The following is a 24,432-nucleotide window of genomic DNA, read 5'->3' on the forward strand; positions in this document are numbered from 1 at the left end:
ACACAAAGTAATAACAGGAACTAGACACTTTATGAATACCCTTGGGGCAGCAGAAAGACCAAAGGGTAAAGGAGAAAATTGAAAGTGATATGAAGGGAGACAATCTGTAAGAATTTCCTGTATTGCAGAAGAAAAGGAATATGAAGGTAGCAATCTTTTAAATCCAATGTAAACAAGTAGGTACAACTAACCCCTTCATCCAACACTCCATGAAGTCTAATTTAGTTTTTACATAAATAGCAGAGGTAACCAAGAGACAGTAGCATTGTCCTTAAGACAGTCACAACAAATATGTACATTCTTAAGCAGTTTGACAGAGAGTTTACACTTTGGACGAGGCTTTCAGAATTAAGATGCATAATGATGTGTGAAGATCTAGAATGCATCCCATCAGTGGAACTAAAGGATAGTAGAATTATTGAGAGATATACACAGATGTGTGGAGTTCTACAGAATTTCTTGTAATTGATTTTAATATTTTAATGAATATACTGAATTTAGAGAAACAAAACAAGGACTCAACATCTTGAAACATGAAATTTTAAGAAAGATGTGGGAAAAAAAAAGATCCAAAACAGGTCTCCAGGTGCCCTTCTTTTTGAGAAAAAAAACAAAAAAACACCAGCACAGACCTGAATATCTTCTAAGAACAAAATACAAAGTAGCAGGAAAAGAACTCAGAAGACCAACACGGCAATAAAAACGATTTATGACCACCACTGCAATAAAAACGATTGACCACCACCCTTAAGTAAATTAAATGATGGATTAATGATTTAATAATGTGATTTTAATAGTTTCAATTGATTTTTAGTACATTTAACCTGTATAAAATGTGAAATGCTACGCTATTTTGTATTAAGGACTTGAGAAAGCGTAGGTGTACTATGTGAAAGCATTTGTCTGTAATAAATCGTTTTTATTGCCGTCGTGGTCTTCTGAGTGCTTTTCCTGCTTTTTGGGAACCAAAAACATTCTTGAATAAAAACCTGTCATCTCTAAACGTGGAGGCACCAACTCTATCATCTCCTGACTGAAGAAGCTTCAAATAAGAGACAGAATGAGATGAATCTGGCTTTGGGTGGGGGTAGGGTAGCAGAGGAAACCCAGAGGGAGGCATTCCAAGACATTTTGTGATTTCCTTAACAGACAGAACATGTTTGTCTGAAATTATTGAATGTCAAACTGGCGGGTAAAAGGACAGATTCTGAGATAAAGGGAAGTGAGAAAGGCCAAGGTGGGATGGGTTGGGAAGAGAAGGCAGATAGTCATAAGGAGGATGATTTGTCTGGAAAGGAAGGGTTTGAACCCTTGGAACTCTGCAGAGACGAATCATGAAACCATCATATAGTAGGTCTTTTACCTTTTTCAGAACACTTTTGATCATTACAAAGTAAGGGACCAACATTGGATGAGTAATTTCTCTGAAATTTAGGAAGAGGAGAAAGAAAGAAAAGAAAAAATGAAAGAAAAAAGATTTAAGATCCTGCATGACCTTATCACTTTCCTGCAATGTTTGGAAAGTTCTGCAGCCACAGATCCAAAAAGATGTTACCTATCCAAAGGACAGTGAAGCAGCTTAGCTATGACATCCTCCAATAAAGACTGAAGTCTAAGGCAAGAAAACCTGTAAAGAATTGAACAAGTGGCATCTGCACTGGAACAGGCATCTGCACCATTATAACTGCACTTAATAGAATGCCAAACAGCTTGAGAAGCAGAGTTAAGAAGAGATAATACAGTAGACATAACTTAAGTCATCAAAATCTGATATCACCTTACCCAGATAATCCAAAAAAAACAAAACAATCTATCTGTTCATATGGGTCTGGTAATTACTGGATGTAAAAGTTAAAGTGGCAGAAGTATAAATATTCTTGCTATTTCTATCAATGGCTATGCTTGTTTTTATCTGTAGGTAAAACATTAGATGAAGGGACAAGTTTGGATGACTTTTCAATGGAAAGAGTAATTGCATATGGATCAGAGGTAGGTTTCTTAGAACTTTTCAAAATCCAGCACCTTGTAGAACCAGTCAAGTTTTTTAGAGGCATGAAGCTGAGACTCAGAATTTTGGGAAGCAACAGAAACAGTACCCATCAACATTTCTAAAATAGGAGGAATGGTTGAAGGCTTATGCACACCCATTTCTAACACAGCATAATACCTCCTCAGGATATTGGGCAACTGACAATCTTCACACTGAAAATGATGCATCATCTTGACAAGGGTGATCCCAAAAGAGTTTCTTCAAAAGGGGAATCTGGAGATAAACTAACTTCATCACCTGAAGTATAGGTCACAGGAGAATGAATTTTTAAAGAATAAGCTAAGGAGTAATCTCCATCAGAAATGGATTCCTCTTATTTCTCAGATTTCTCCCTTTGCATTTTGAGGGAGGAAAAAGAAGAAAGCATAGTAACAGCAGGAGCAAGAAAGAAATCAGCTTTAAAGACAGAACAGTCTTGAAATGGCCCTGGATAAAATCCTGCCATTTGTTCTGAGGATTCCTGGAAGACTGAGGAGAAACTGTATGTTTAGACTGCTGCTTCAACTTAACTGTGACATCTGCCTGCAGTAAACAAGCAGGCTCTAAGCCCTGTGTACCTCAATCAAAGAAACAGGAACAACTTCCCTATCTAAAATTTAAGGCAAACTGGCTGGTCCCTATGAAATTACAAGTTGCAGTTCCTCCTTCTCGGCCAAAGCAGATGAATGGTAGGATATGACAAACATGCTAGACAGCTGTGCCACATCTGCCTCCAAATGGTTCACAACAGAGGAAGGACTATCAGTAGCTGGATGGTCTGGGGTCTCATCAGACAGAATGGTGATGTCAGGGTCTAACAACAGCAGAAAAGCTTACCCCGAATTTCTTTGACTTCATCTTCAACATCGAAGGGACATCAGCAGTCAAGGACTCAGACAAAGATGACAGATGACTACTCAAAGTCTTAAGCCTGAAAGAACAATTCCTATAATCATGCTCAGCACCCAAACAAAACAGACACTTAGTATGGTGATCTCAGTGAGGAATTGGCCTCCTACAGTCATCCTGCCCTCCGTTCAGTGAGATGTTAAAAAACAGAAGCACAAAAACACAGAAAAGAAGAGGGCCCCCAGCAGAATAGGTACAAATCATATGGCTGACAGACATAAGCTGAAATGACAGTTCAGTACCTGGCTAACAGCAAGAAAGATCCGAGATAATTTGTGTCCGTACTTCCCCTATGTACGCCTGGCTTCATTGGGTTAAGGTGATGCATCACATGTACACCAACAGGGGAGAATGCCTGGGTTTGGTATGCTGTCAGAACACATGGCTATCTTTGGCAGGATATCTCATCAATTAATATTACTGCAACAGTGATCATGCAAGGACATTACTCTTATCTTTTCACTCTGTCCAAAGCTCTGGAGACTATCAGGTGAAAAGAGGAAGGATGCTATGTCCTTTGGAACCTATGCTAGACAAGAGAGCTCATGGAGGAATTTGCTTTGTGATACTTGTCAGAATATTAGTCAACTGCAATGAGGGTTTTAATGAGGGCAGCTGTCTTCTTAGGAACAGAAAAAGTCAAGTAAAGATGATTCCATACCACAAAACTGTCATTTTTAAACCAACTTTGTATTGCCCATGGACCCAGGATTTAATCATTTAAGGAGAGAAGGTCTCCCTCCCCATTCAACATTATAGTACAGTTGCTTACATATATAATACATGGATTCCATGGAGTACCTGCATTTTTGGAACATCCACATCTCTAGTTCATAAGTTAGCCCAAATTTCCATGAATAAATACAAGTAAACAGTGTGACTACAGCCACTGGATATCTAATTCTGACTTTTGACTGTGCTTTGCCAACTAACTGCAAGTTGAGCATTATACAGCTATATGAAGAGGTCCCCTCTTATTCCACACAAGAGAAATTCATTGTTATGCTGAAAGTGTACGGGTAAGGACATTTTTAAAATAGATTTCAGACCCTCTAACTCACTCAAGCCTTTTTTTGTATACTTCCAGTTTACACCCATGCCACCTTGTGCCATCCAGAAATTTCTGGAGGTCTGGCTTCTTTAACAGGCAGTATTAGAAAGGGTAAGGAGTTATTAATAAAATGGCACTAAGATTGTTAGTCTAGGATGTCCAGCAGTGGAGAAATTAATCTGTGTTTGCCACTTATTTATATTTTCAAGTGTATTTTCATAATTGAGAGACCTACATGTTCTTGAGCTACAATGTATAGTGTGAAACACCACTGTGGAAGACTGGTGAACTCACTTGTCAATGTTGGTTTACATCACACTATACTTGAAATATTGCTAGTTTTGTAGTAATTATGAAAATAAGATATTTCCACATGTACATAACCCTTCAAAAAAGAGTAACTTACAAACTGCTGCATGACAATAAATGAACTGTAGAGTTGAGTCTTCAGACAAGTGTTCAAGCCAAGTCTTCCACCACTGTCTCTGTGAAACCAGTGCTCTACATCCCTGTTCCAAGCAGCTGACGCACATTCTGAAATTTGATTTGCATGCATACGCACACACCTGGGAAGGCTAGCATAGATTTACTAGCTATGCCTCCTTCAGCCCAGACTATAAGGTAGTTTACTGCCACCAGACACTCCAAAGCCAGCTTCTCTAAGGCTCTTACAAGGATACCCAGTTATACTGAGTGAAATTAATAGCAACAGAAATGGTAGTGTTTTGGCCAATGCAGTAAGGCTTTCAGGAGTGACCCAGGGTCACCAAATAAGTACAAGTACTCTCAAAGGTTAAAATGTTCTCTAAAGACCACCCACAATGAAAAGTTTAAATATATTTAATAATAATGAATAAAAGAACATGAAAATACTAAATATCTATTTACACTAAACACCATAGCTTCAATAACAGGAAATATTAAAATAACACAGACAAATAGATTCACACAGATACAGGAAAAACAGCACTTAACTAATCTCACTATATTTTCCTGACTGATCTAAAGAATTACTATTCCCTGGTCACCAACTAGAGCAAGGCAAGATGAAGTAGGTGAGGGGTCCTTCTTTGTTAGGATCCAAGAACAGACTGCCATGAGACTTCAGTCTCACCTAGCATTAAAATATAATTTTAATGATGGATTACAGAATGACATCACACACATCTGGCCATCTGACTTATGGTTCCCATGCTAACCCCCTTGGCTAGAAGCTGTCAGGATTTAGCATATACATGTGTCAATAATACAGACACAGAGAGCCTTGCTGAGATCTGCTGCTGCAGCTCCTGGAAGTCATAAAAATGTCAAACATCCACCCTTCCAGAGTAGCAATTAGTTCACCCCAAAAACAAAGCAGACAGCTTCCTAGTACAGACTTGTGGTCTCTGACTGCACTGAGAACTGTAAGATACAACCTTTGCGGCCTAAACCAGGTAATTTACTTTCAAACTATTTTCAAAGTTAGGTAGATTGAGATCCCTTCTCTTCCAGTATAGTCTGCTCAAACATATACATTTAAACAGTTAAAATAATAAATGTGTATTTCTTTTTTTTGTCCAGCAGGGCACACTGATGGTACATTTTTAAAACAAGCAGCTCTACAAATATATATTTTCAACACAAGCATCTGTACAAATCAGTTTGATATACAAATGACATACAATTATTTAAAAAATTCCAGCTGGCATATGTTACACATCCACTGCCCTACTTCTCCTGACATAGCTCGCAACACCTCACATTGGAGTAATGACACTCTCACTAAAGTAAGTTAAGACATTCTTGCATCATTCGGCATGATTTGTTTTGCAAATTATACAATTAAGCATATGCTTTCACACTTCTGTAAATATCTCCATAAACCTGCACGTATAGAGGAATTGTTTGCTGTTATGTGAAACTTTACGTCTGGTTGACAAAACTGTTCTAGCAATATATGTATAGGTTGTAAAGTTTTCAATATACAAAAATTTGTTTGTGAAAGTTTACAAAAATATAATTTGGGTTTGAAGTGCATTATAATATATTACAGTATTTATGGAAAAGACTATACATGCACCAACTACTGAACTGAAAAGAATACTATTTGTACAGTCTGAATACCTTTTATTAATAGGCAGTTTGGAGGGTGGCCTAATGGTTAAGGTGTTTGCCTTGCAAACACAAGGTCCAGGGTTTGAGTCTCACAAGAGATAATTGGCTAGGCTTAAAATGGCTCCCAAGGGCAGTTAGCTTTGTACTAATCTATGAACTACTGTTCAAAAACTACCTACATTTGTTCATCTTATTCTTTTTTAAGTTTATTTTTCAGAAAATGCTCTGGAATGCAAGATGAGTGCAGGCTGCTAGAGGTGTGACATTCCAAACCACATAGGTGGTAATGAGTTAACCTCCCCAATAAATCAATTATGTAAACAAGAATAATAATTCAGGTAACTGTTTTAACAATTGCTTTACTTTCTGCAAGGATGTCTTAACTTACTTTAGTGAGAGTGTCATTACTCCTCTTTAGGTGCCTAGAGTGCCCACTATCTAAAAATGAAGTTTCTCCACCATGCCTACAGCCTCATAGGGAGTTCTGTCATTTATATGCCTTTTTCTGTGTTATTGAAAGTCACAGGGTTGTGTATCTTCATACTTTCAAAAAAATATACTGTCTGTAATAAGAAGCTCACACAGTTACCTTTGTGTTTTCTGCAGCATTTATGCAGCAAACCACAACATATGTGCTTCTCCTGCTAATAATACTGCAGAAAATAAAAATAAAACTTACTTTTTTTAAAGCGAGGTCTCAAGCTCATCCTGGACAGACAGCTGACATCACAAAGGGGTACCATTTGGGTTCTCAAATGCCTGCCCATTTTTTTAAGCAATTCTGCTGTTTTTTTATTCTCTTTCTTCTTTCAGTGCACCTCTGTTAGTGTGCTGGCAAGGGCAAACTCTGTCTCTTACACTAACTTCATTTCTACTGGACCTCAACCAGTGGAGCAGCAGCAAACAAGCACAAGAATTCATTATTTGTGTTAGCAGAGTCTTCAACCAGGTAAGAGCTCTGGACCACAGTCAGTTTAGGAAGAGCACATAAGTGCAGGAAACTATTGCTGTATTCATATGTGTTCATATGTGTTTACTAGGCTAACGGCCACAAGGGCTTTTATAAGCCTACCATGCATTGCAAATCTCTGACAAATTCTCTGACCCTTAAAGTGTAAGCAGGGGCTTGTACATCTCCACCGAACAGCCTGTAGGAGACAGAATACAGGGATAGGGCTTAGAGGCATTCTTGCACAGGACATGTTACGTATGACCTGTATTCTTTTAGTGAGGAAATGCTGTGGACATTCCAACTGTTAGATGTGCCCAGTTGGGTACATACCAAAGGGGGCAATGCACTCAGTGATAGGTCTGATGAGTGCCAAATACAGTGGAACAATGACTTCCTTGGACCTAGATGCCAAACCTTCATTTATAAGTTGGGCAGCATAGAATGATTTTCTCAGTACTGTAAACACATGATGGTCAAAGGCTATATTATTGTCTGCGTGTGTCCCCAAGTCGCTGACTACTGGGATCAAGTCTTTGGGGGGGTGTTGTTAATGACAGTTACCAGGGTGGATAACATCCCAAAAAGTACTATTATGCATTTCTTGGCATTTAGTTTTAGTTCATGGCTCTGACAACAGTTACTTGTCTGTGGAGAACATTTGCGATGGTAGGGGAAGGGGTATTCTATGACTGCACCTAATTTACAATCATCTGCAAATTTAGTCAGCCAGAGGCCATTGACATTGGCCTTGATTTCAGAGAAGTAAATGCTGAAAAGGAGGGGTTCCAGGATTGATTCCCACCAGACTCCGCTTGTAACTGGCCTCTCTGTAGAAATGGACTCCCCAGTTCTAACTTCCTGGGTCCTGTCAGTGAGCCAGCTTGCTATACGCCAGATGACATAAGGGTTTATACTTAACCTCTTGAGATCATGTTTCATGTTATAAAGAAGGCATCCTGTGATACTGTCTGGGTCCATTGATGCAGTGTTCTTGGCCTTGGAAAGAGCTTCCTAGTAATAGTAGAGGGGATTGTATTTGATGGTATTTCTTGATGAAAGGTTGAATGGAAGAGGGGAATTAATGTTGGAGCTAAATTTGTCAGCCAGTAGGTTTGCTGTACCTTCTGTCTTAATTTCTCCAAGTCTTTGGGGTTTCTAATACCATGATAGGAAGAGGCCCCATTGCTTAGTCAAAGTATGATTAAAGTCCATGAAATTAATATTGCTTCAGTCTTTGATGTTAGTCAAAGTACCAATGAATATAGTAACAGATAAAATAACTGGAATTGGGATCTTTAGAAAAGGGTAGGAGCAAATTACATAGGAAAAATGGGAACTATGGGAACAATACATGCAGAGGAGGAACAAGGTTTAAGAGAAGGCAGGATTTGAATGAGCTATGTAATGTTTGACTGACAACGACTGGATAGATTACAAGTGATGTAAATGTTTGCAACTACAATTATTTCAAAGTGGTATGTGATGTATAATGTTTGCTACTAATATGGTTTGTTTTCATTTACATAAATGTACAATTGCCTATGGTTTAAAAAAAAAAGGGGGGGGGGGGAGTGCTCTTCACAGCACCCACAATGTGCCCAGAATTGACTCCTTCTGCAATTCAAATGGAATTACACATATCGCTAACATACCTAAATATGACTGTAAATTCTTTTTCATGAGACCCATTGCTTCTACTGCTATTGGAACTATCTGGTTACCTTTCTTCCACACTGTCCTTATTTCTCCCTGCAAATCCTGGTATTTTAAGACTTTCTGTCTCTCTGTGCATAAGACACTGTAATCACTGTTTTTTGCACTTTCAGTTGCTGCCTGATTTTTGTCTATTTCTGGTTTGATTTCCATGCACGCTTGACACTGATATGCTTCTGTTAAACTAAGCAGGGAAGTCATCTTAGACTTGTTCTCATCATGTTTTAAAATTTTCACTGTGTTTGGATCGATCTTGTGAGGTCAGCAGATATGTATGCAGTCCTATGAATACAGATCTATACATGTAATCCATTTTGAGAAGGCAATATATCCTTTAGAATGGCAGATCATGCCTCCTGAACCTGGTGGATTTCTTTGAGACAGTTACTCAGGCTATAGATAAGGGAAAGGAGGGACACACGGCTTACCTTGACCTTGCTAAAGCATTTGCCACCATTCCCCATTCAGGTATTATTGATAAGCTCACCAGCCTGGGCATAAACCCTTACTTCACAAGATGAATCGCAAACTGGCTCTCAGACAGATCCCATAAAGTAAGAGCAGCGGTATCTATGTCTGAATCCAGACCAGTAAAGAGTGGTGTGCCTCAGGGCTCTGTCCTGGGGCCCCTCCTGTTTGGCATATACTTCTCAGAAGTAAGGGCAAGCACGGAAGGGCTGTGGCTGACTAAGTTTGCGGACGACTGCAAACTGGGTGCTATAACAGAGTCTCTGGCCAACATGGAGATCCTCCAGAAGGGCCTAAATGAGACTGATGCATTGTGTCAAAGCCATGGTCTCAAGCTAAATGCAAAAAAATGCATAGTAATCCCCTTTGGAAAAAACAGAGTACCCGCAAACTACAACATAGGAGGTAATCCCCTGAAATCTGAAGAAGAAATAAGGGATTTAGGGACCCAAGTAGAGATAGTCAGCTTTCCTTTGATAACCACTTTGCCAAAGTGGTTAGAAAATCCTTCTATGTGACCCATCTGATCACGAAAGGGTTCACATCAAGATTTAAGGATGTAATGGTGCCCCTCTACTCTTCCCTCATCAGACCCATTATTGAGTACAATGCACCAATTGGAATGTACCTGGCTAGACATCTCCAGCAGCTGGAGAGACCACAGAGGTACCTAACCAAGAGGATTACTGGCCTCAAACAGTTGCCCTATGCAGCACGATTGAAAAAGCTAAGACTGTTCTCTGTTGCATACCGCTTTCTCAGAGGCGATCTCTGTCTAACGTACAGAGCCATGTCCAACCCAGAATTGTTGAACATGCTCCATCTTAGCAAAACCAAATCTAATCAAGCTGCTCTAGGGATATAAACTTCAACACAACAATGGATAGAACATGCTGGAGGGATAGATTCCCTTCGCAGAGACTTCCCTTACTATGGAACAGGGTCCCGATCTACATAAGACAGAGCCCCTCACTGAGATCACACCAACAGCACTACTAGATAGGGGCCAAGGGTACTAGCTGCTAGTACAAGGGTCTAGGGAATTACTAAAGGGGCGGTGAATACCGCACAACGTGGCTGGGCTAATATATGCCTTGGGGCAGATAGCCCAGTACCAACCTATGAACCTAATGGGGAATATTTAATTTTGGTATACACTGATTTTTATAAATCATTTGCTAAGCATGAAACCTTTTCTTGTCTTCCTTTCTAACTGATCCAATACCTTTTGGGGTCAGTCAATCACGCCAACACTAAGTTAGAACAGGAAGAGCCTGGATGTTGTTGTTAGATGTCAGGACTGTTTTCAGTATTAATTTTAGTTTTCTAAAATATTCCTACTAAATTTAATTTGCATTTGTTCATGTTTCATTGTTGATCCTTCATCAGTTCCCAAATACCTATGCACTACCTCCTTCTCAAGTTCCTTTATATCACATTCTTGTCCCACACTGATATTTTCTTGGTGCTGTAGCTTTTCTGCTCTAAAGGTTGCTTTTGCACATTTATCAAGACCAAATTACATACTTGTGCCATCTAAGAAAGTTTTAACCACTTGAGATTGCGCTTTCAGTTCCTCATCTGATGAACTATACAGTTTCAAATCATCCACAAAAAGATAAGTCCTTACACTTAGTTACACTTTGGTCCCAGAAAACAACAATGATCTAAATATGTTAAACAGGCAGCTTAACGGGTTAAGGGCAAGACAATAGAGCAGTGGTGATACAGTCACCCTGGATTACATCCCTTTGAATTTCTATCCCTGAGATAATAATTTGTCCTTTATCATGGCTTAGCTGCAAAATGGTTTGCCAGTTTCATGACCACTGTAATGTAATCAATCAATGCAGGGTGTATCTTAGACATTTGAAAGCACTCTTATCCATGAATGTAGGATGCTGTCAAATGTTTTTTTTTTCTAGTCTAGCTATGCCATACTTGGATCCTTCTCTTTTTGACAATTCTCCATTATGACTTTAACAACAAATGCTCTTTTGCTCCGTAGGACTTTCTTTTGTTACCCTTTTTTCTACTGCTATGATTGAGTTTTCTTCTACATGACTATAAGCTCTGTCAGCATCAATTCCAGTATATAGTTTTATACAGTGTCAGAAGGCAAGTTATTGGTCTACAGTTTTTAAGACATCTTACAAGTTCACCCTTGAGGAGGAATATAATTTTTCCTGTTGCTGAACAGGTTGGCATCTATTAAGGGTGTGCATATAAATACATCTTACTCATGACTAAAGCTGCATGCAAATATATTTAATACTTTTAGTCAGAAGCTAGGTACTGCATCTATGCCTGAGGTTTTCCAATTAGGAGCTTTTCTTAAATTTGTTTCAATTTCTCTGGCCATTATTTCATCACATTTCATATCTTGTACATTTTAACTTCTTATTCTTCCTTTTACTTCTTCTATCCATGCAGCATCTTTGTTATGCTTCACAGGATCTTCATTGATGTTTCTCCAAAATGTGTCTATTTCTAATTCCTCTTTTTTTTGGTGAGGTTTATTTCTTTTGCCTTGTTTCCGAATTCTCTATAAAACTTTCTTGGGTCATCAATAAATTGCTTATTTTGTACTTTTCATTTATATGTATCTGCGTATCTTCTAAGTTCTTTTTGCCTGTACTGTCTTTAGTATTTAGTAGTGTACAACAGATCCTGGTCTGTTCTGATACTGCACATTACTTCTATCATGTCTATTTTTGTACACCTATTCCTCCTATTTTCTTCTAAAAGCAACAATTTCACGTCTTAATTGCTTTAACAGTTTTCTCTATTCGATAATGCTATGATGGCACTTGATTTCTCCCCTTCCTTTCCCTTATTACCCTGTGTTTTTGGGGTAAGACATTATCTCTTATTAATTTAGCTGCACAGTAATACACTCTATTTACTTCTATTATATCACATTAATTTTTACGAACAGTCTTGACTACTGTGTTCATTTGTTTTATCAAATTTCTAACACTTTGGGTTTTACTGACTTTCTGTAGTCTATTTCTTTCATTGATCTTAATATGTATATCCATCCCTACTAAATGAAGCAACTCTTCCCTTAAATCATTTTTTTCTAAACTAGGGGCACATTTTTTGTCTGTTTCCTGTGGGCATTCTTCAGAAAAGTCCCAGAACATCTTCCTGTGCCACATTCAATTCATCTTCACCTTGTGTCAGCCATTGCTCTTTCATATGGGAATTTACTGGCCTATCACTCCACAACACAGACTGAATCAGAGCTGCCACAGTTTCTTGTTCCTTCCCTTATTGTGCAACTCCAACTGAATGTCTGCACTGGTTTCCTACTGAAGGCTCCAAAGCATCTTCATATGGGAACTGATCAGATGCTGCCCCCACTCCACTGGTTTCTCCATTTGGGGACTCATTGTTTTCTCATACTGTGATGTTATCAGAGTTAGAATTTCTACACTAAATCCATAACTTCAGCATTACTAATCCTCTTTTCTACTTACCCCCTTTGTTTTCTTATTTTCGTGCTGTAAAATTTTCCATATCCGGATGTCTTTGCCTGTATTTCTCTTCAAATATCTTTGGTACTGCTTTTTTGTATTAATTAGTTTTGCTTTCTCCTTTGCATAAATATTGTACCATATTGAATTTCTTTTTCTTTCCCATGTCCATATTTTTCCTCAGATGTGTCCCACTCCTGCTGTTTCTCCTTTCTTGGGGAACTCATTGTTGTATCATGCTGTGACATAACCGGTGTTAGACTTTCTACACTAAATCCCTTCACTTCTCTGGTATCCCATAACTTCAACTTCTATTTTTTTAGCTTCTACTTTAATGTTTTGTTCTACTTCCCCCTTTATGAGCTTATTTTTGTACTATGAATTTTTTCATGTCTGGGTGCCTTTGATTTGGCTTTCTCCTTTGCATAAATATTGCACCATATCAGATCTCTCTCCTTCCCATGTCCATGTTTCTTTTTTATAACTTTCAAAAATGTCTAGACATTGTTCTTTACATGTTTGCATTTCCTCAGACATTTCTTTTTTCAAATGGCCCAAGGTTTCTTGGTCTATGTAATGTTTTTCATGAATCTGTTGTATTAATGAACAAAAATTTGCATTTCAAGCTTTTGACAGTTTTTCTCATTCAAGTATTTTTCTTTTCTCTAATTTCTCTCAATCTTTTTGTATATCCTCTGTCATGAAATGCTGGGCTTCTTGCATAATAGCAACAATATACAAGTTCTTTCTTATCCTCAGTAGTCCACTCTATCATGTTTATGGCTGTTTTTTGTTTTGCCAATTTTTGTGTTTTTTTTTGTGGACTACTACTACCTTCTGCAAAAGGGGGGCATCCTCCCCCTAAGCCTGGCCTAACCCCACTGCAGGAATATTTCTGTCTTGAGGATTCTGCACTATTTCTCTCTCTCTTCTTTTTTTTTTAATTTCTAGAAGTCTTTTGGGTTTCTAATACCATGACAGGAATCAACCCCATTCCTAAATAAAAGTACGATTAAAGTTCATGAAATTAGTATTGTTTCAATCTTTGATGTCAGCCAGAAGTGCTCTTCACAGCACCGCAATGTGCCCAGTAATGAATCCTTCTGTAATTTGTACGGGGTTACATGTATTGGCAACATGTCTAAATATGACTGTAGATTCTTCTTAATAAGACCTGTTGCTCCTACTACTATTGGAACTGTCTGGGTATCTTTCTTCCACATTGCTCTTGTTTCTGCTTGCAAATCCTGATATATTATGACTTTGTCTCTCTCTGTACGCAAGACACTGTAGTCACTGGGTGTAGCGATTTCAATAATGAATGTTACTTTTTTCTTCTTTTCATGGACCACTATATCCAGTTTTCTAGCGTCTATCTTTTGAACTACTGGTAATGGGTGACCCATCTGATGTAGACCATCATTTTCTGTGATGCTCTGTGGCTCATGTTTCCAGTGTTTTTCGGCCATTTCAAAACCATAATGTTTGCACAATCCCAGTGCAACAGTCTTACAACATTATTATGCCTTTCAGTATACAGTCCGTTTGCCATTAGTATGTCACAACCAGCAATGAGGTGTGCAACTGTTTCCAATTCGGTTTTAGAAAACCAACATTTGTCTTTCTCCCACATGTTCAATGGACTTTGTAAACCAGTGTGAACATAGCCCAGTATCCTGGGCCACTAATATTAACATTTCATCTCTTGGTTTGAATTTGCCTCTCCTCAATCATTCCTGCATTTATTCCTAAGCAACATGAGGTTCTTCCAGAAGTTTTCTATACTTGCAACTATATTTATGCATTTTCCACATTTCTTGCCTTCTCATCTGGTCCTTCAAAAGTTAAAGTCAAAAGTCAAAGAAAACTTTATTGTCATTCAGAACTACACAGCAGTGTAGCTGAACAAAATTGCAATGCTTCCATCTCAATGCAGGAAACAGTTGCACATATAGACAGAGAAAAATTACTAAAATATCACAGTGGAACTTTAATAAGTAGCCATTTGTAAGTCAAGTAGGACAGCAGTGACCCACACCCATCCCAGAACAGGAGACAAGGAAGACAAGTAACAATATGAAGGTAATATTGTCAAAGTAAAACTGAAACAATAGCAGCATATTTAGGAATAGACTGAATTATTGCACAGTTTGTATATTGCACTTTACAGTCCTTCAGTGTAATACGTATATATTGTATATTATATTAACTATACTTCACCTTATATTCTTTCATTTTTGGCACATTCAGTTGCTGCCTGATGTTTACCTACTTCTGGTTTGATTTCCATTCCTGCTTGATGCCGATATGCATCTACTAGATTAAGTAGGGATGCTGTCTTAAATTTATTCTCCTCATGTTTCAAAACTTTCACTGTGCTTGGGTCTTGTGAGGTCAGCAGATATGTGTGCAGTCCCACGATTGCAGATCTATACATATAATCAATTTCAAGAAGGCTCATCCCTCCTTTGGAATGGAGAATATATAATCTTGGCATGCAATGATATTTATAAATAATTTAGTGAGCATGAAGTATCCTTCTTGTTTTCCTATCTAATCTATCCAGCACATTTTGGGGCAGCCAATCACTCCAAAACTGAATAAAAATGAAAATCTTAGCCAGTATCACCAAGAGAATAGGGGAGAAGGAAGGTAAGAATGTTGAGGAGGATGGAGCTGCTCATCCAGCTCTAACACTACAGTAACTTCATAAATTTTCTGTCTGGTATGAGAAAAATCCATCCTTGTCAACAGTTAGAAAGAAACCCAATCTCATCTTCCTGGGCGGTCACCCTCATGGGAAACAAACGTCTGATAACTGTGGCACAGAAGAAAGACCTACATCTAGATATCACTTCCAGTCTGTAGTATCAGGCAAAATTTTTCAGTTAAGAATGCAGCTGCTGCACTAATATAGTCTAAGAATACATTATGAAAAATGCTGAGAGGCAGCCGCTGTCCTGGGCGAGTGAGATCTAGGTACAGAAGTCAAATATTTGTGTTTTTTTTTTTTTTTTGCAGAAGAATTTAATATACCTGTCAAACATTTGGAGAGAATGACTTTAGAACCAATTCTCTTTTGAGGAAAGAACACAGACAACTGTGAATCTTTCCTTCAGGATTTGGTATTCTCCATGGAAAATCTGAGCTACAGTGGACAACTATACAATGCAGCAAATATTCACATTTGTTAAAATAGGTAAGAAATACAACCATGTTTCAGAATGACAGAGGTTTGTTACAGGGCGGTCTATGGTATAAACAGTGACACCCTTGTTAGAAAAAATAAAAATTGGAGGATTGACATAATTCTTGTAATTCAGAAACTCTTCTGAGATAATGGCCATAATAAAAAAAAATTATGACAAATATTTCAACTTTGCAGTACCACCCAGCTTAAAAGGAGAAAAGTCAATTTCTAGAAAATAAAATGCACTCTGCAAGGACGGTTGGATCCTTAAATGGAGGTTTGATATAGAAAATACAGGTCTTACATTCTTTGAAAGATACCAATGACAAAGAATCAGAATGTTGGTGAAATTGGAAAGCTGCACTATAACAAACGTATAGCTTAATCTTGGCTCAAAGATCTGAGAAAAATAGTTAAAAACACTATAGCAGCTGAGCTGCAAAGGGATCCAAATCTACAGAGGTAGCCCATGTTGAAAAACATGTCCACTTGCTCTTGCATTTTCTTCTAATATAAAACTTTTCCATATTTGCATACATTGCAAATAGCTTGTTTTCTCACACATATTGTACAAAATTTATCTAAAATGTTGACAACCATATATTTTCATTCCATGCCGTAGTTAAGCCTTACTGCCTTTTTTCTAGTATTCCTACTGTATTTGCATATTTGCATGCTTGCACTTTTTCACCGAGTTATATTTGATCCCTGAAACAACCAGGTTGTGTGTGAAACTGGTTCATAGTGATTAGTGCCCTAATCTGGTAAACAAACAAAAACATATACAAACCTCTGGGCAGATGTAAGAATCTGTACAACCCTGTAATGGTGTGAAGAGTCACAACAACAACTGGAAATGGGGAAACCATGTGGTTAGACAGAGAGAGGGGCATTCTGGATGAGGCTGGCCAGGCTGGTGGGACAGTAGGGTTCTGAAGGGTCTCATACACAGAGGATTACTTATAAAAAGATTAAATCTGAGCAGAGAAAACATTTACGGATGCCAAACCAGGACTATAAGAGTGACTCTAACTCTTCTGTTGGATATTCTGTATGAAATTTTTGAATAAATACAAATACAGGAAAAGCATAAAGGAGAATGGGGTGGGGAGAACTTATGAATGACAGCATGCCTGAGGCTTTCCTTGGAGAACAGATGAATGAAAAGAAGTTGTTGCACTTGGTGCTGATCAGAGATACAATGAGGTCACAACAAGGCTTCCCCCAAGCAGCAGAATATCTTCCATGTTACTCATGCCCTAGGGGACCGCTTGTGATGCATCAGGACTCAGCAGCTAAACCAGTCCACTAGTGAATGGATTCTCCAGAAATGGTACTCAAACTCCACGAGGCCATGTGCACCTGCTTGCATCTATTGTAGCAAATGTCATTGAAAGTAACTGCCTTCAGCCCAGTAACCTGACCTTCTGACTCCATCACCCCCAGAGCAGGCTTGTCCAAGCTTCAGGAAGGATGACAACTCTGCCCAGTCTAATGAAAGTACAGTGGTGTAAGATCTTACCATAACAGTAGACGTCCTACTTCTCACTTCACTGGTACAGTATTCTTTACACCTGGGATAGCCTGCTGAAGACAGCTGAATATCCTCGCAGCATACCAAAGCCTTTACATCTTCTAGGTGCTGTACACCAGACCCATGTCTACCTGCAAAGCATAAGGTACATATGTGACTCACAGATGCCTAATCCTCAGAACTGAAGTGTCTCAGAAGACTCAGAGCAACCACAGAGAAAAGCAACATATGCATTCGGCAAGGGAAGGAGGAAAGGATGGAAGAAGGACCCCATGGCCAGAAGAAGGGCAACAGAAAGTAACAGGGGACAGGAGGGAGGGATAGAGTACTGCAACAGTGAGTAGTAGGACATTTACTGTTACAGTAAGATCTTAGATAACTGTACCATATATCCTTCCTTATCAACGTTGAAGATTTCTTTACATTTGTTAAGAGTACAAAAGCTACTAGAAACTACAGGAGTAGGAATGCACAGAAAAGTATTCCACAAGCCCATGAAGGATGGCTGTGACAAAATTTGCCCTGGCCCTGGAAATTATATCCAACTTGTAATGTTGGGTAACAGTGTGAACAGAAGACCAAGTAGAAGCTTCAAAGATGGATCTAGTATCCAGACCCTTGGAAGAAAAAAAAAAAACATAAAAGGCCATTGCCCTGGTAAAATGAATAGGAACAGAGGAGGAAAGCTGCTTGCCATGAAAACAGTAGCAAAAAGAAATGGCCATAGAAATCTAGGTGGATATGGTTTGCTTAGATATCGCCAAACCCAATGTCCAGGCATGAAAGGAAACAAAAAGTGGCTCAGATTTTCTAATGCTTTGCCTTGTCCAAATAATACCTTAATTGTCTATGTAAATCCAAGGTGCAAAGAACCCTTTCACTAGTATTCAGTGGAGAAGGGAAAAAAGAATGAAGATAAATGGACTGATTCAAGGTCAAATCATTACCCACCTTGGGCATAAAAGGAGGACTGGTGTCAGCAGACATGCTATCCTTGTGAAAAAAACAAATGGAGGAACCGCTATAAATGCTTGAAGTTCAGAGACCCTCTTGGCAGAAGTAAGAGCCACCAATAGTACAGTCTTCAAAGTACAATGTTGTAGGGAAGAAGAAACTGCATGCTCAAGAGAGGAGTGAATCAATTTTCCAAGAACAAAATTAAGGTGCCAAGGAGAAGGAATATGCTTTTTTGGAGGCTGAATATGAAGGACACCTTTTAAAAAATGTTTGACTTAAAAATAGAAGCAAAAGGTGTATTCACAGGCAGACAAGCTGAAATGGCTGACAAATGAACTTTAACATATGAATATGCCAAACCAGAATTGAGCAACTCATACAAATAAGAAAGGAGAGCAGGAACCCTGACTGAAAATGGTCCAAGTCATGCTTAAGACACCAAATAGAATATCTCTTCCATTTAGTTGTATATGACTTTTTAGTAGAGGGTTTTCTGGCCTCCTGCAAAACCTGAAGCACATACTCAGAGAATTGGTGCCAAAAAGAAATCAAAACCCTGTCACACAGAGTATCAACTGACGGGTGGACAAGTGAGGGTGAATGAGAGATCCCTTGTGTTACATGAGAAAATACATCCTTTGAGGTAACTTGTGAGGACTGTCCCTGGCCAGATGAAATCAAAGGGGGACCAGTGCTGCCTGAGCCAAAAGGGAGAGTCACCAGCAAGATTTTGGATGTGTTCCACATGGTCTTGTGCAGGACCTTTGGTAACAGAGGAAGAGGGGAATAGGCGTACATAAAAATCCCCTTCCAAGAAAAATACATGGCATTCACCTTCCAAGCCAGCGGCCTTGGCATTGTGGAACAGAACTGGGAAGTTGACTGTAAAGAGGGAAACATAAAAAGGCTTGAACATAAAGTATTTAATAATTTTAATACTGGTGAAACACGGAAGAGAGCAACTGTTGAATCTGATTCTTATAGAAATTCATTAAACAGACTTTCTAACTTATTACTCAGGTTTAAATCCATGAAAATTGACAACGAATATTTAAATGAATGCCTAAGGAAAGAAATTGTACCAAAAGGACTTAGGGTATTCAAACACACCAACAATGTTGTTAAGGGGTCTGACTTACATAAGGATTTGTTGTACATTTTTAATAAATGCGGGTTGGACATTGTTAGGGTTACTATTAAGCAGAATGAGGTCAATATGGCTGCTCTTCATGATGAGACAGACACACAAACATATTACATCAGACCTCTTGTTTAAAGTGGAGGCTGAAAAACGTAAGTAATTTAAGGTATTGGAAGAGATTGGTGACAAATGTAATATTAATGTGAAGAGAAAAATTAAGAAATTAGAAAGAGACGTGAAGGAGTATATGAACAACACTTGTTACCCTGACCCCAAAGGAACCACTGGACTAAAACAAAGGTTGGGGAATGATAATAGGATGGGAACACACGCCCATTATTGCTCAGTAGATGAGGAAGGGTGTGACCAGACTGACAATTATAGGGACAACCATTTAGAGAGACCCCACCTCGGTGTTCCGAGAGGAATTTGAATCACAGGGTCACATATTACCCTCTCTACAGTGGTCGGGGGATGAGGCGGGGAGGATATCAGGGGAACAGAATGAGATATTAAATTCCTTCAAAGCATTAATACTTAAAGACTTTAAACATACTTATAACAATTTTAATATTTTTAACAACAGTGAGTTAACACTCACTGTGTATTATTTCAAACTACTGGCCAAGGTATTTAAATTTATCCCCAATACATGGGGGGACACTAATAAATTTTTACTAGATTTTAAATTGTTTTTGAGCAAGATTAACTTTTCCCTGATATTTCAGGGGAATAACTAACCACACAATGAGGATGTTTTGAGTCAGAAAAGTACTTTCAATCCTCCCCTCCATCCCCAGTTTAAAAACTTTGAAACACTGGTCGAGAAACAAATTAGACTGTGGTATTCTGGAAAAAAACAACATAGGAGGCACAATCTTGATAAAAATTAATGGGAAGTGCTTAATGAGCTGAGAATGGACCGAAATATTAGGGTTATGAAACCTGACTAGGGGGGTAGTGCAGTCATTATGAACACTTTGATTTAAGAAGAAAAGATGTTGCACTTATTGGGGGACACTGACACATTTAGGCGAATTTCAAAAAATGAGATAAATATTGCCTATAAAAAATGGATTTGGCGTTAAATGATCTATTCTTGGAAGAATTAATTGATTTAAATGATGAGTGTGCCTGCAATATTTGGTATACCCAAAGTGCACAAAGATATGATGGGATCCCCCTCTAAGGCCAAAAGTTTCGGCCAATGGATCTAAAACAGCACCCCTTGCCAAATTTCTTGATACAAAATTAAAAACTTTTTGTGGTATGGGCACTCAGATTTTGAAAGACTCCTGGGAATTTTTGAAGGGCATTGACCCTAATGTAAATTACAATCAGGTGACTTTTGTTACGATTGATATTAAAGACCTTTTCACGGTTATCCCCCACAGTAGTGGACTTCAATGGCTTGAAGCATATTTAGTTGAGAAATGCAAGGCCTCCACCAATGACTTGCATTTGATTCTTTGGTTGATGGAGTTAATTTTGCACAACAATTTTATATTTTTTGGGGGAGAATTTTTCCACCAGCTCAAAGGGGTAGCAATGGGTGCCAATTGCGCCCCTACCTACACCAATATAGTATTAGCTTGGTGGAAAAAGGAGTTCATCCTTGAATGTGAATTTCGGAATTATTGGTTGCAATATTCCAGATTCTTGGATATTTGTTTTCTGTGGAAGGGAACCGATGAAAAGTTACAGGAGTTTTTAACATACATTGAAACGACCACAGATTTCCTGCATTTTACCAGTAATGTTTCTAAGAACACTTTACAGTTCCTGGATGTAGAAATTGAAAAGACTGAAAATGGGAATGTCAAATCAAAAATATTTCATAAACATACTTATTCAAATTCTTTTTTACATTTTAATAGTTTGCATACCATGTTTCAGAAAAAGAGTTTGGTAAGGGGACAATATATCAGAGCCAGCAGAATGACTTCCTGTGATGTTGATTTTGAACTAGTGTGCGACTTGTTGGATGCTCTTTTTAGAGATCGGGGATATCCCACTGATTTCCTACAAGACATTAGAAATGATGCTGTTTTGAACAGAGGCAATATATTTCCCCGGTTTTGGGTATGAATTTTATAGTCAACTTTGAACAGACTGGTAAGGACATATTAAGCAGGGGCGAGAATAGCAGAGCCTTCATTACTGAATACAATGCTGACTTGTTTTATTGTAATAATGTAGTCCGAAAGGAATGGGATAATTTCTTGGAACTCACCGATCTACCTCTGGTAAGAAACCTTCCCTTGAAGTTTACTTTCAGGAGGGGGAGGAATATAAAAAATTTTCTCGAAGATCAAAGAAGACCTTCAAACACCAGTGGAAAACGTAAAGGAACATTCGGTGTGGGGCCTGTTCCCAATGCCAATATACTGTACATTGTGAATGGGTCTATGTACCCACTAAGGATTAAAAGATTAGTGGCCAACTCCACTTCAATTGTAACAGTGAAAGAGTGGTCTACTTGGCCAGTTGTTCCCCCATGTGGTGCATTTTATGTTGGGAAAATGGAGCGAAAGATTAAAAGACGAATTTATGAACATATGCATGAGATTAAAACCAAAAATGCGAAAAATGCTCTGTTTAAACATACCGTGGTCTGTCCACAAGCTAAGTTTAAGTTTTTTATTCTTGAACAGGTCCACGTGGACCAAAGGGGTGGGCCATGGAAAAATTTACTGGAATATAGGGAACAGTACTGGCAGGTTTTATTAGATGCAGCAAGAAGTCCAGGACTTAACAAAAATATTAACATTACCCCACTTTTAAAATTAAGAGCTGCCACATTACATGTATTTTTTATCAGTTGTCATTACCATTCTATAAAAAATTTTTTTATGTAACCAATCTTTCAGTAGGTAATTGGGATTCTTATTAGAATTTTTAGTATATGTTGTGTAAAAAAATTTATTCTTGGATTTAACATTCCTTGGCCTCTATATGGTGGTACTGCATTTGTAGATGCACCGTTTCACATTCTGTTCCTTGTTTTTAAGTTAAATATTGGAACTTAAACTTTTAAGTATGCGTTTACATCTTTTTAAAGTTTTTGGTTTATATACGGTTGAATGTAGTTAATAATGTGTAGGATTTAGGTGTACAAATTTTATGAATGACCTTTTAGTAGAGTTTTAACAATTATGAAATGTTTACATATGTTTGTATTTATTAAATTTATTAATTGAAAGGTACTGCTGATAGGTCTAATCCCAACCTATGGGTATAAATGTTAGGGGGGTATTGATGGGTGTATTTCTGATGAAGTCTAGTTGCTAGATGAAAACGTGCGGCATTTGCAGCATTAATAAAGCGTGTACCTCAAGTGGATTTCACATCTCTGATTGCATCTTTTTTGTCATTTCGCTTGTTTGCTTTGGATTTCTGTAAAGAGGGAAGGCAAAAAGATCTGAGGTGTTACCCACTGATGTACAATTACCTGAAACACCTCCTTGTGAAGTTGAGGATTTTTCCTGGACCTGCTAAAAGACTGTGCTATGAAGCATTACGGATCATCTGAAGAATCAAGTGATGGCTGACTGCAAAATCTCAAGCCTGAAGAGCCAATCCGCAAAGAAGGTAAAATTTCATGCTTCCTTTCTTGCCGATATACCACATGACTGTGGTATTGTCTGCAAAAACATTTACAGAACCTGGAACCTAAAGGAAGCAAAAAGCCTGGAAAAGCTGCAAGTAGAGCCCTCATCTCCTTGATGTTGATGAGGTCTGTCAGTTGATAGGACCAAACACCATAGACTGTTTTGATTGTTAGAAGAGGCTCCCCAACCATGATCAGAATCATTTGTGTACAGTTCCTGAGTAGAGAGGGGAATCTGAAAAGGCAGACATGGATTTAGAACACCAGATACCTCAGAGAGTGGCAGTGCTGAACCTACACATTCTTGAGAGACCACTGAAATGTCCTCATGTGGAGTTTGTCAAAAAGAGCCATGGGTATGGCAGATGCCATGTACACCAGACCTCAGAGAAATTACCTTGCTGGAAGAAATGGAAGAGGGAGAAGAGACTGGAAATAAGCAATCAAAGAGAGAACCTTGGAAGGCAGGAGACAAGGCAGCACTGGAATGGTCTGAATCTTGCAACCCAAAAACACCTGGTCCCGAGAGGGAGTCAACACAGACTTTTTCAGACTGAGGGTGAATCCCACACTGTGCAGAGGCATAGTGAACTATAGATTCTGAAGCAGAAGCTGCTGAGAGGGGGCTTGAATTAACATATCATCCAAATATGGGAATATTCGAATTCCTGAAGTCTGCAAAAGGCTCTCACAGGGGTCAGACATTTGGTAAATACCCTGGAATTGCAGAAAGACCAAAAGGCAACTCAGAAAGCTGATGAGTGGAAGAAAGAGAGAAGAGTAAACTTCCTAATGAAATATGGAGGCAAAAGTCCATCAAATCCAGAGATAGCAGAAAGGCTTGAGGAAGCAACATAGAAAAAAAAGTGTCTGAAGAGACAGCATCCTGAGAGAAAAGTCCCTGAGAAAGGTGTTGAGAAAAGACAGGTCTAGAATGGGCCTTCACGGCCCCCTCTTTCCTGGGAACAAGAAACATTCTGGAACAAAAACAAATCTGTTCCCTGTTGAGGCAAGGGGACAGGATGGATATCTATTCATGACAAATCCAGATGCAGCTGCCCTAAAAGAGACATCAGCAGCATCACAACTGCATTTACCGGAATGCTAAGCTAACAGAGAGGCAGAACTCAAAAGAGAAAGGGCAGAAGTCTTAATGTTCAAATCAGGCATATCAGTCAAAATCCCCCTAAACTGGGACAGAACCAGGACATACCTAGTCATGTGGGTCTGATAACTAATGGTCCTGAAGGCCAAAGCAGCAGAAGTATGCACTTCTTTCCCATACCTATCCATAGCATATCT

The 24,432-nt window shown here is 38.6% G+C and overlaps 1 protein-coding gene across 1 annotated transcript in view; it reads right to left on the reverse strand.

Moving 5' to 3' along the window:
• EDRF1 (erythroid differentiation regulatory factor 1) overlaps positions 1-24,432 on the reverse strand; it is a 1,512,804-nt gene that overhangs the window by 688,789 nt on the left and 799,583 nt on the right. The gene's annotated exons all lie outside the window — the stretch shown is intronic.

Source organism: Protopterus annectens, chromosome 14.part0 (assembly GCF_019279795.1).
Source record: "Protopterus annectens isolate FY-2018-M chromosome 14.part0, PAN1.0, whole genome shotgun sequence".
Lineage (NCBI taxonomy): Eukaryota > Metazoa > Chordata > Ceratodontiformes > Protopteridae > Protopterus > Protopterus annectens.